The sequence below is a fragment of the Pyxicephalus adspersus genome, chromosome 5 (assembly GCF_032062135.1).
Source record: "Pyxicephalus adspersus chromosome 5, UCB_Pads_2.0, whole genome shotgun sequence".
NCBI classification, from domain to species: Eukaryota; Metazoa; Chordata; class Amphibia; order Anura; family Pyxicephalidae; genus Pyxicephalus; species Pyxicephalus adspersus.
This window is the reverse complement of record NC_092862.1, coordinates 3,920,420-3,930,421: the sequence shown is the minus strand read 5'-3', so window position 1 is coordinate 3,930,421 and position 10,002 is coordinate 3,920,420. Positions and strand designations below refer to the sequence as shown.

The following is a 10,002-nucleotide window of genomic DNA, read 5'->3' as shown; positions in this document are numbered from 1 at the left end:
CGTCGTTCATTGTCTGAATGACCGTCCTGGCTGATCCATGGACGATGAACGACAAAATGATCATAATGCAAGTGAAGGGGGAGAGCGCACAGCGAGGTGCCACTCTGTCCCCCTCCCCTCTGCATAGAGCAGAACGGTGCTGTATGTATAGCACTCGTTCATGCATCGTGCAGTGCTTAGTCATTGGAAAGGATGGTGAAAGATCCTTTCCAACTACTATAATTGCACATGTGTATGCGGCTTTAGAGACAGAAGAAGACGGGTAGGTGAGGTTAAAGCGTTGGGTTTTGAGGGCTCTTTTAAAGGAGCAGCAAGCCTAATAGGACGAGGAGACCATTCCGGAGACTCGGGGCAGCTCTAGAAAAGTCTTGGAGCCGTGCACGTGAGGAGGTTATGAGTGAAGAAGTCATTAGTAGGTCATTGGAGGAGCGAAGAGAATGGCTAGGGGGGATTTTTCTTTCAGGTCAGAAAGGTAAGTGGGACAAGGACTGCGCTATATAAATACTATCTAATAATAATAACATTTGTCATATCTGTATTCATCTCTATACAAATGGGAAATTCCTGATATGATGCAAGCTACAAACCTTTTTTTTACATTTCCTTGTATGTGATTGGGTAATTCTTTCAAGGGCAAGTTCATATTCTGTGAAACAGAGAAGACTACTTTCTATAGGCGACTTTTGTTTGGCAATCAACATCACAAGATTAAAAAATAATGAAGAATACAATAAAAATCTTAAATGTTTCAACAAAACAAGTGCAATGTGTAGTGCTAACATCAATACTTCCTATCAAATATGAGTATCATCCAAATAAACATGAAATGAATCCAAGGGAAAATTATTTAAATTTGCATTCATAACATTAATTGCATCCTCAATATAGATACATCAATTCATATACTCTACGCGTTTCACAGAACCAAGTCTGCTTCCTCAGGAGTGATGGAGGTAAGTATTAACATACACCACACCATATATATTCTTCATCTAGGCTATAGGTTCTGAGTGACATTAACACAGCAAATGGGGGGCTTTTAGACCAGAGGAGGGAATCCACATCTAGGGAAAGTCTAAACTGCAGTGGCGAGGAAAGGAGCCTCCATTGCTCAATGAGGTGACCTGTGGTTATTGCTTAATAATGGTCACTGCATAGAGAAGCAAACTGAAGTACAAGTATACAACAAAGCCAATCCCTATGTGGGTCCACATAGCATTGTATTTGTATTGTATTGTTTATAATAAAAATTAAGAATTTTTTTATTCTTGTGATGTTGATTGGCAATTAAAAGTCCCCTATAGAAAGTAGTAATTTCTGTTTTATATGTATTTGTATTTGTATGTGGCATTATTAGGACTACACCAGCTAAGTGTAATCCCAGGCTAAATGTAATCCCAGGCTAAGTGTAATCCCAGGCTAAGTGTAATCCTAGGCTAAGGCTTACTTACCAGACCACAGGTCCTTCTTACTTTTCCATGTGACATATGCTTTATATTGATATGTTATTGTTTGTTTCTTGCTATATTGTTTGCTATTGCTCACCGCACGTCAGTTCTGTGTGTTTAGAAGTGAATGATTATTTATGCAGAACAAGTTTTTGATAGCAGAAGTTGGTTTGCTGGATTTCAGTGCCCGAGCCATTTGTTGTTTGGGGGTAGAGGAAAGATGGTGGCACAATGAAGTTTGGATGAATCTGATTCTGGACAGAGATCCCATTTTTGGAGTCAGTGTTAATTCAGCCGACTATCCATCCTCCATCTATATCTTGAATATGATTTCTGAGTGGCACGACCCTAAACAGTCAGTTTGAATTCAAATGACAAATTTTATTTATTTTTAGGAATAACTTAATCCAATCCAAGTCACACAATCCATATGAACAAACCTGATATGTACTGACTTCAGAGAAACCCAATATCGCCATTTCTCCGGAGAATTCCTCCAATGGAAGGGAAGTAAATTCTCCCTTTGCTGCTCTCGGTATCTTAAAACAACCCCCACCCAACCCCCTCATCCCCCCTGGGGAGAAGACGCTCCATTCCTTGTCATTGTTAGTAGTATTGCTGAAAGTTTGTAGCAGCTGTACCTGAGATGATATAAAACATAAAACACTCAACGTGGAAATGTGGACAGAATTATTAATAATACATATAGAGGGAAATGGAATCAGAATTGTTCCTCATAGTCATTTTGCTACCTAATATTCTGCATTTCATTCATTCGGTTTATGGTTTGTAACCACTTACTAGAGAGAAGATGATTTATCTCAGAAAAAAAAAACTTTTGAGCAAAATTACCAATTTAGATATTACTGCAATTTTACTGAATCTTTTTTTCCCCTTTGATTAGAAGATGTTTTCTGGGTCCATATTTAGGGAAATTTTATTTTTAGTATATTAGTACAGTGGTTGCCAACCTTTTTGGTTCTGCGGACCACTAAAATCACTGCACATGTGCAGGGGCCCGGGTGTCAATCAAAGGGGAGAAAGCTCCCCCAGAGTGACGTCATTACGGCATAACCCCACCTACTCTCCTATCGCAGATCCGAGCCTGCAATGGGAGAGTGGTTGCGTTGGGTCCAAGGACACAGCCCCCCCCCCCACACTTCACCGTGCCTGGGAACTGTACTGGGGACGTTGTCCGTGGCTCTGGGCTGTCCATCCTCCCAGCGGGGCCCTTCTCCTGGCCCTGCTCGGGGGTGCACCAACCAGAGCCGAGGACCACCGGTTGGAGACCGGAGTATGTTGTTTAGTATATTAGGGCAGCATGGTGGCTTTTGCAGCGCTGGGTTCCAGGTTTGACTTTCGACCAGGACACTATCTGCATGGAGTTTCCAGGTTCTCCTCATGTTTGCGTGGGTGTCCTCCGGTTACTCTGGTTCCCTCCTACAATCCAAAAACATGCAGTTAGGGTAATTGGCTTCCCCCTAAATTGACCTTAGACTGTATTCATAACATATGACTATGGGAGGGACATTAGATTGTGAGCTCCTTTAAAGGACAGCTATGGTCTTTGTACAGCCCTGCGTAATATGTTGGTGCTATATAAATACTGTGTAATAATAATATGTTGATTTGGTGTCATACTTGGAAGGAAGAACACATTATTATGGCCCAGCCAGGTGATAGGGGTAGAATGATATAATTCATGGGTAGGGCGAGCCCTGATTCCAAGTAGGGTCACAAGCATAAATGGGGTCACCTGGAAGCACAGGGTCACTGGGAGTTAAAGGGTCACAAGCATAAATGGGGTCACCTGGAAGCACAGGGTTACTTGCAAGCATTGCACAGGCTCAGCTGGCATTTTGCTTAAACATTAGGTGTCACATCCCTATGCTTTATTTGCACTTAGAAATTTAAATGTATATTACTTTTACTTTTTAGGTATAAGCGATAAGTGCCATTAATAACAGCCTCTTACAGTCCCTTAACCTAGGAGAGAGAGAAGTGGCACAAGAACCCATTTAGCTTTGCTGCAATATTCTTGTGCTAACAAGGAACATGATGAAAGGAGGAGAGAGCAGAATAATAAGAGAAATTAACTTGTCTGTGTGCTGCTCCTTCTTTCACTGTTCAATCATGGGCTGGGGGAAAGAGATAAGACCTGTAAGTGTTACTGAACTGCAACAGATACAAATCAGGTCTCATTCCATTGCCAGACAGGGCTGTTCTATATAGCAGAGCTGTAAAAAAAGCAAAACTGCATGGTAAACAGCTCCTATATATGTATTTTTGGGTCTTTAGCTTTTTGCTCGGAGTTCTTTGTGCCTTGGCTCTCATTGTTGCGCTCTGATTGGCTCTGAATGATCTCTCTGTTCATCCCAAGCTGATTATTGCAACACTTGAGCAAATTATAACTAAAAGTTACAATCAAGTCAATGCACCTAAAATATCAAAACATTTCTCCTGCGGCGGTAACACAAATCATTACAAAGCTGATGAGAAAGACAAAGAATTAACAGAAAATAAAGAAACATTTTGGCAGCTTGACAGTAAAACAAAAGAAGAAAACGCTGGGCTGGGAATGTTTTTTAGTGGAAGGGAGACGGGAAAATTCAGGAGGAGCAGTGACAACAACCTGGGCAGGGATGGTGACAACAGCATGAGGGTGACAACATAAGATTTCCCTTTCCATGCCAATGGGGAAATCCATCTTTGTTAAGGGTCAATGATGGTGGAGTCAAATCGAAAAAAGGGGTGCGAGGGTGTGGGGGGAATAACTTGGAGTTGGGTGATGTTAAAGATTGGGGTGCTGGGAACATTTACTCATAAATAGATAAAATCAGACCAGGTATCTTATTTAGCTTTTTTCCTAATCTGAGATTGTGAAAACAATACAGGATGAACCCCCTCATTTTCCCCTATTCCAAACCCTACAGAAAATTATCATCCTGAACAATCAACATGAAAGAAGTTAGATGGTGGATATAGTGTATACCTCCTGGCCATCACTTTGCCCCCCCATGTATTATTTACCCCCAATTCATATCTCTTTACATGATACCCTCCATATGTACACCGAGCAGCCTTAACATTGTACCCCCCTATATTATATAAAGCCCTCCTCTATATATGATACCCCCATATATATATACCCCCCATTGGATGACTCCCTCCGTATTACGCTCACTCTGTAATTTGATAGAAGGAAGAAGCTGCTGCTGATTTGGCAGTATAGGAACATCTGTCTGCACTTTTCATTTGGCTTGTTGGTCTCGGGGTATGATTCTCGCTTAAGGTTCAAATCCTGGACGAGCCCAATTTTACAAAATTGGCATTTCCCAGAAGGTAGGAAAATTCAGATACTTCTTACTATCAATGCAATAAAGAAACATTTCTGGAAATTATCAGAATTCAGTACAGACCCAAGGTTAGCAACTGTCTGGAGTTCTCCTATAATGAGCCCAGCCATCAGCTTATTTCCGGCATCGCAATACAACATTGAAATGGTTAGCAGACTCAAAAACAAATACAATTTACTTAAAGAGAAACTAAACTCAAAAGTCCCCCAAAACAAAAAAAATACACCTACCTTCAATCTCACAGAACAGTCAATCGGTCCGGAGGTTTCTTCCATTGAGTCCCGCGTCGTCCCGGCATCCGTCTTTGTGCCAGCGCTCCGCACGGGTTGTCTACCCTTTTATGTAAAGTGAAGATTCTAAGTTTAGGTACGTTTTACTAGTAATGACCGGAATGTTTGTAAGTGCAAAAAGTTCTTCAAATATCTCAAAAAGTTTCCTGAAGAAGGAATGCCTGCCTTGTTACCACATCCCAGGTTCTATGTCATTTAGTGCCAGGTGTGCTGGGTCAGCATTGGCACTCCTTGTCATTGGCATGGATTGACATCTCTGGGTGGTGTGATGGATCTCATTTCTGGGGTCATAAGTAATGTCCATGAGTAACAACATACAATCAGTTACAGAAAATGCCCAATGAGTCAAGAACATTTACCCCATCCATAAAGGCGGAAGGGAACATTTTAAAAACAAGCCATTGTAAATCGTACCAGGTCTAAAGGGGGGGGGTTTATATTTTTTATATTGATCTTTGTCCTCAGCTACCAACATCTCCATATGTTGCAAGCCAATTTTTTTAACATAACTTTTTTTTTCCAGCCTACATGGATATTTACTTATTATCCTAATATAATGGTAATGGATATTTACAATATCCAGGTAATTGCAATATTTACCTATTATTCTAATATCAAGTGTCACTGCGGAGAAACTGCACAGAAGTAATCCTTACATTCACCCACACAAACTCAAACTGTTTTAACACTAAATGTAGGAGCTAAGTGCTGATGCTAGTATAGTATAGTATAGAAAAAGCTTTGGCATACCTCTTCATCTGGCTCGTTGGTCTAGGGGTATGATTCTCGCTTTGGGTGCGAGAGGTCCCGGGTTCAAATCCCGGACGAGCCCAAAGGTTTTTCTGACACTAATTGTAACATTAGAAATTATGTGCCTTTTAATTAATCGGATTGATAGCTAATTCACATAAAAAGTTCCAAATATATTCAAAAACAAAAAAAAAAAGTTCCTAAAAAAAGAATAGCTGTGATGTTACCTGAACACAGAGGATATACTGATGAAATTGCTTTGATTGACAATGCTTTATATTATTAGATGGTGTGATGGATGTGGACTTGTTGGGTTCACCAATAATAATTATTTTTATACTCAAAGTTGTGTTAGTCATTTCAATAAAGAAAGGAATAAATGTTCTCCCTGTGTTGGAACTATCTGTCTACCTATTCCTCCAGGATGGGATGGAGATTGGGGGCTTCTAAATTCCATAAAAAGCCCCCCAACAAAAAAATCACATTCTTTAGGGAAGATGCCCCATCCCTCAACACTGGGACACCAATGTGGTTTTTTAACAAGTGTAAAATTATTTAAAATTTCAGTAAAATGTGGGAGACTTCTAAAAAGTCTGCTATTTTAGCCAAAGCAACAGGGACAGCAAAATGAAAGTGGATTGTGGCAGATTTTAGGGGTGCAGTGGGTTATGGAAGATCCTTATAATGATCCTGTACTGGTTCTGGAGCAGCTCATCTGCCTTATAATGTATGTTCTAATTACAGTAAACAAAGAAAATAAAAAGCAAAAAAAAAAAAAAAAGAAAATTGCAAAAAAAGTAACAAATGAAAGTGAAAGTACATAGAAATTACAAAGTCCCCAAAAAAGTATTACAAAGTTAAATGAACTTTTATTTTTCAGTTAATTACTTTTAATTATTAGTTCAAATTTTCTGCCCCTTAACAATTTATTTTAGCAATAATTTTAGGATTAATTTGATTTTTTGACAAATGTTTGGAACACACACACACTGCTAGTTATCTGCTGCAAGGTAATGGAAGTCCTCACTGCAAGGAGCATTTTAAATTTGGACCCTATCAGTGCACAGATTAGTCTGTGACCTCCCCTGCACACAGCTCAGACCGTGACCTTAAAGGAAATTCAGAAACTGCTCACTATAAATGAAATACACAAAACTTTCCTCAACTTATCACAACACAACACAGACAACTCAGCACATGGATGGTGAGAACATCTCATAATGGGCACAGCAGGTTTACTGATCTGGAAACTCAGCTCATTTCTGGCATCCCAACACAACACTGGAATAGGTAAAAGATTACAAAATAAATAACATTAACATAACAATATTAGTCATATTGTTTATAAATATAATAAATATATCTCAAAAAGTTTCCCAAACAGGGAATTTCTGCGCTATACAACATATTACGGTCATTTAGTGCCAGGTGTGCTGGGTTAGCATTGGCGCTTGTTGTGATTTGCATGGATTTATATCTTGGGATAGTGTGATGATTGGGTGTCCTAACAAAAAGAACTACCCATGAAAGATAACTGCCAATGGGAGTGTACAATGACTTTATCATTAGGAAAGTTTCACTTTCACTCTTTGTTCATGAATGCTGCAAGTCATGTTCTGCATCCTTACATCTCCCCCAGTACAAACTTCCATAAACAGTATGTTGTACCAACCTGAGATTTTTAGGGTACACAGGGGACCCTCATAGCTAGCAGTATCTCCCCACCTTTAATAACTTTCAAAATATGGGGGTCATAATTATAAAAGCCAGTGAAAAATGAACATCAGGGTTGTTGTTTAAAAAGTAAGTGTGTCTAGAAGCCCGAAATTAAACATACAAATTATGGATCCCCAGGGCCACTTACATAGCAAGGAGGTGCCACCCCTAACATTACACCTACCTGTCACAAAACTAGAAATGTCATACTACACTACCCTGTCCACTTCCCCACTTGAAACCCCAATTTCTCTGAAACTGGGGGAAAAAGGTGAACAAAATTATAGGTGCAAATGGGGGACACCTGTGGCTAACACCCCCTAAAATGTCATCATTAGGCCATCGTAAGAACATAAAAAACTCTGCCCAAAAAAAATCACTGTTACACATTTAGTTCACCTGTACAGAGAAATTGGGGCTCAGGTGCTAGAATCCTCCACCAATGTGTAACAGGGTAGTTTTTTTTTCTTAGGACACGGGACCAAATTTTAAGGACATAAATAAACTTTATTTTAAACTCAGTACTCTAAAAAAATATTCCTCTATGTGGGAGTACTGCACATTATTTACTTTAGCACTTTCTGGGAATTAACAAGGAGTACTAATATACTTGTGTACTTATACCCCATCCCTCCATCCCTCAACATTGAGAACCCAAAACACTCAGCCCTGTTGGTACTGTGTACTGTGGACTTTGTAACATATTAGGAAATAAAGAAACATCTCCCCCCACATAGAGATCCATCTGGCTCGTTGGTCTAGGGGTATGATTCTCGCTTTGGGTGCGAGAGGTCCCGGGTTCAAATCCCGGACGAGCCCAAGTTTTTTCCAACATCAAAATGCAACTAATTTCCTGCAGTTAAATTACCTCTGACACTTTCCATGGTGAAGACAATGAATTGTTCCCCAAATATTACAAATTAGTTTCCTGAGAAAGCAATCCCTACACTACTCGATGAAGTTAGGGCTCATTTAGATTCACAAGGTGTATATCATTGTATTGTGTGATAGATGTGAAATTATTTCTGGTGACATCAGTGTTCATTATTTTTAAACTCTGTAAATTGTAATCCCAATTAAGGAATTTTCCTAGAGAAATGTCTTTATTTATAATATGTAACATTTTCCAGGAATATACTATTTCCTTTGGGATGAGGTGGATATTGGGCCCTCCAACAATCAGCCACATTCATTATGGACAGCAAAATGGAGATGGTTTGTAACAAGTTATAAGTGTGACTTTTTGACAAATGTTTGGAACACGCATAGTTGCACACTGCTAGTTCTCTGCTGCAAAATAATGAGCATTCTTGTTGCAAGGAGTATTTTACATTTAGAGTCCATCAGCACAAAACTCATTCTGCAACACCCTTTGCACCCAATTCTGTATGTACTGACTCTAATATAATAGAAGGAAGTAGCTGGTGCTGATGGAATGAACAACCCACATGGCTCTCTGGTTCAAATCCCGGATGAGCCAAGTTTAAATTCTTTTAACATCTGGCTCGTTGGTCTAGGGGTATGATTCTCGCTTCGGGTGCGAGAGGTCCCGGGTTCAAATCCCGGACGAGCCCAGCTGTTAAAATGTTGTCCCAATCAGAGAAACATTCACATACTACTAATACTAGAAATGCAATATACAAAACTTTCCTTAACTAATCACAGTTCAATACAGACCTGGAAACTCAGCACAGAGATGGCGACAATACTTCATTATGCGCATAGCAGGTGTACAAACCCAAGGTTTCCCTAGCGCCATAGCTGAGGTCAATGTCATGACCATGTCCATTAGTGCCAGGTGTGAAGGCTTTACATTGGTGCTAGTAGTTATTAGCATTGAATTAATCCGCTTCATCAGGGATTATACAAGACCTCAATAAATAGAATGCACTAAAATATAAACAAGTAGCATAAGTAGATTTTATTTTATAGTTGGTAAATTATGTTTTTGTTTTAAATTCAGTATAGACGTTTTACCTCCATGTTGGAGTAATGCAGTTTTATTTGCATCAAACATTTCTGGGAAATACTAAGGAGTACTGATGTACCTGTACCCATTCCCCTAGGATTGGGGTTGTGACGATCGCTCCTCATCCCACCCTGTGCATAGATTTTCCAGCATTGTATGTTTAATTTCAATGGAGAGAACTACAAAGATATGTAGCGGAAGAGGAGCGGAGGGAAGTATGGATGCAACATTCATGATAGATTGTAGAGGAGAGAGTCGGGTTAGTGAATACCAGAGAGGAGGAGGTTACAGTAGTCCAGACGAAAGATGATAAGAGCATGTATCATGGAGTGGACATTGGGGGGCTTCCAGATTCCATGATAAGCCTCTTAACAAAAACATCCACATCCTTCTAGGGCAGGGGTCTGCAACCTGCGGCTCTGGAGCTGCATGCGGCTCTTCAGCCTCCTTGTTGTGGCTCCCTTCGGCTGCCG

The 10,002-nt window shown here is 39.9% G+C and overlaps 3 non-coding genes across 3 annotated transcripts; all 3 read left to right on the top strand.

Annotated features, from left to right (window-relative positions):
* Positions 1-5,854: 5,854 nt before the first annotated feature.
* TRNAP-UGG (transfer RNA proline (anticodon UGG)) lies at positions 5,855-5,926 on the top strand. The gene has a single exon. It is a non-coding gene; the product is annotated as a tRNA-Pro (tRNA).
* Positions 5,927-8,307: 2,381 nt separating this feature from the next.
* TRNAP-UGG (transfer RNA proline (anticodon UGG)) lies at positions 8,308-8,379 on the top strand. The gene has a single exon. It is a non-coding gene; the product is annotated as a tRNA-Pro (tRNA).
* A 683-nt stretch (positions 8,380-9,062) lies between these two features.
* On the top strand, positions 9,063-9,134 carry TRNAP-CGG (transfer RNA proline (anticodon CGG)). Its single transcript has one exon. It is a non-coding gene; the product is annotated as a tRNA-Pro (tRNA).
* The last annotated feature ends 868 nt before the right edge of the window (positions 9,135-10,002 follow it).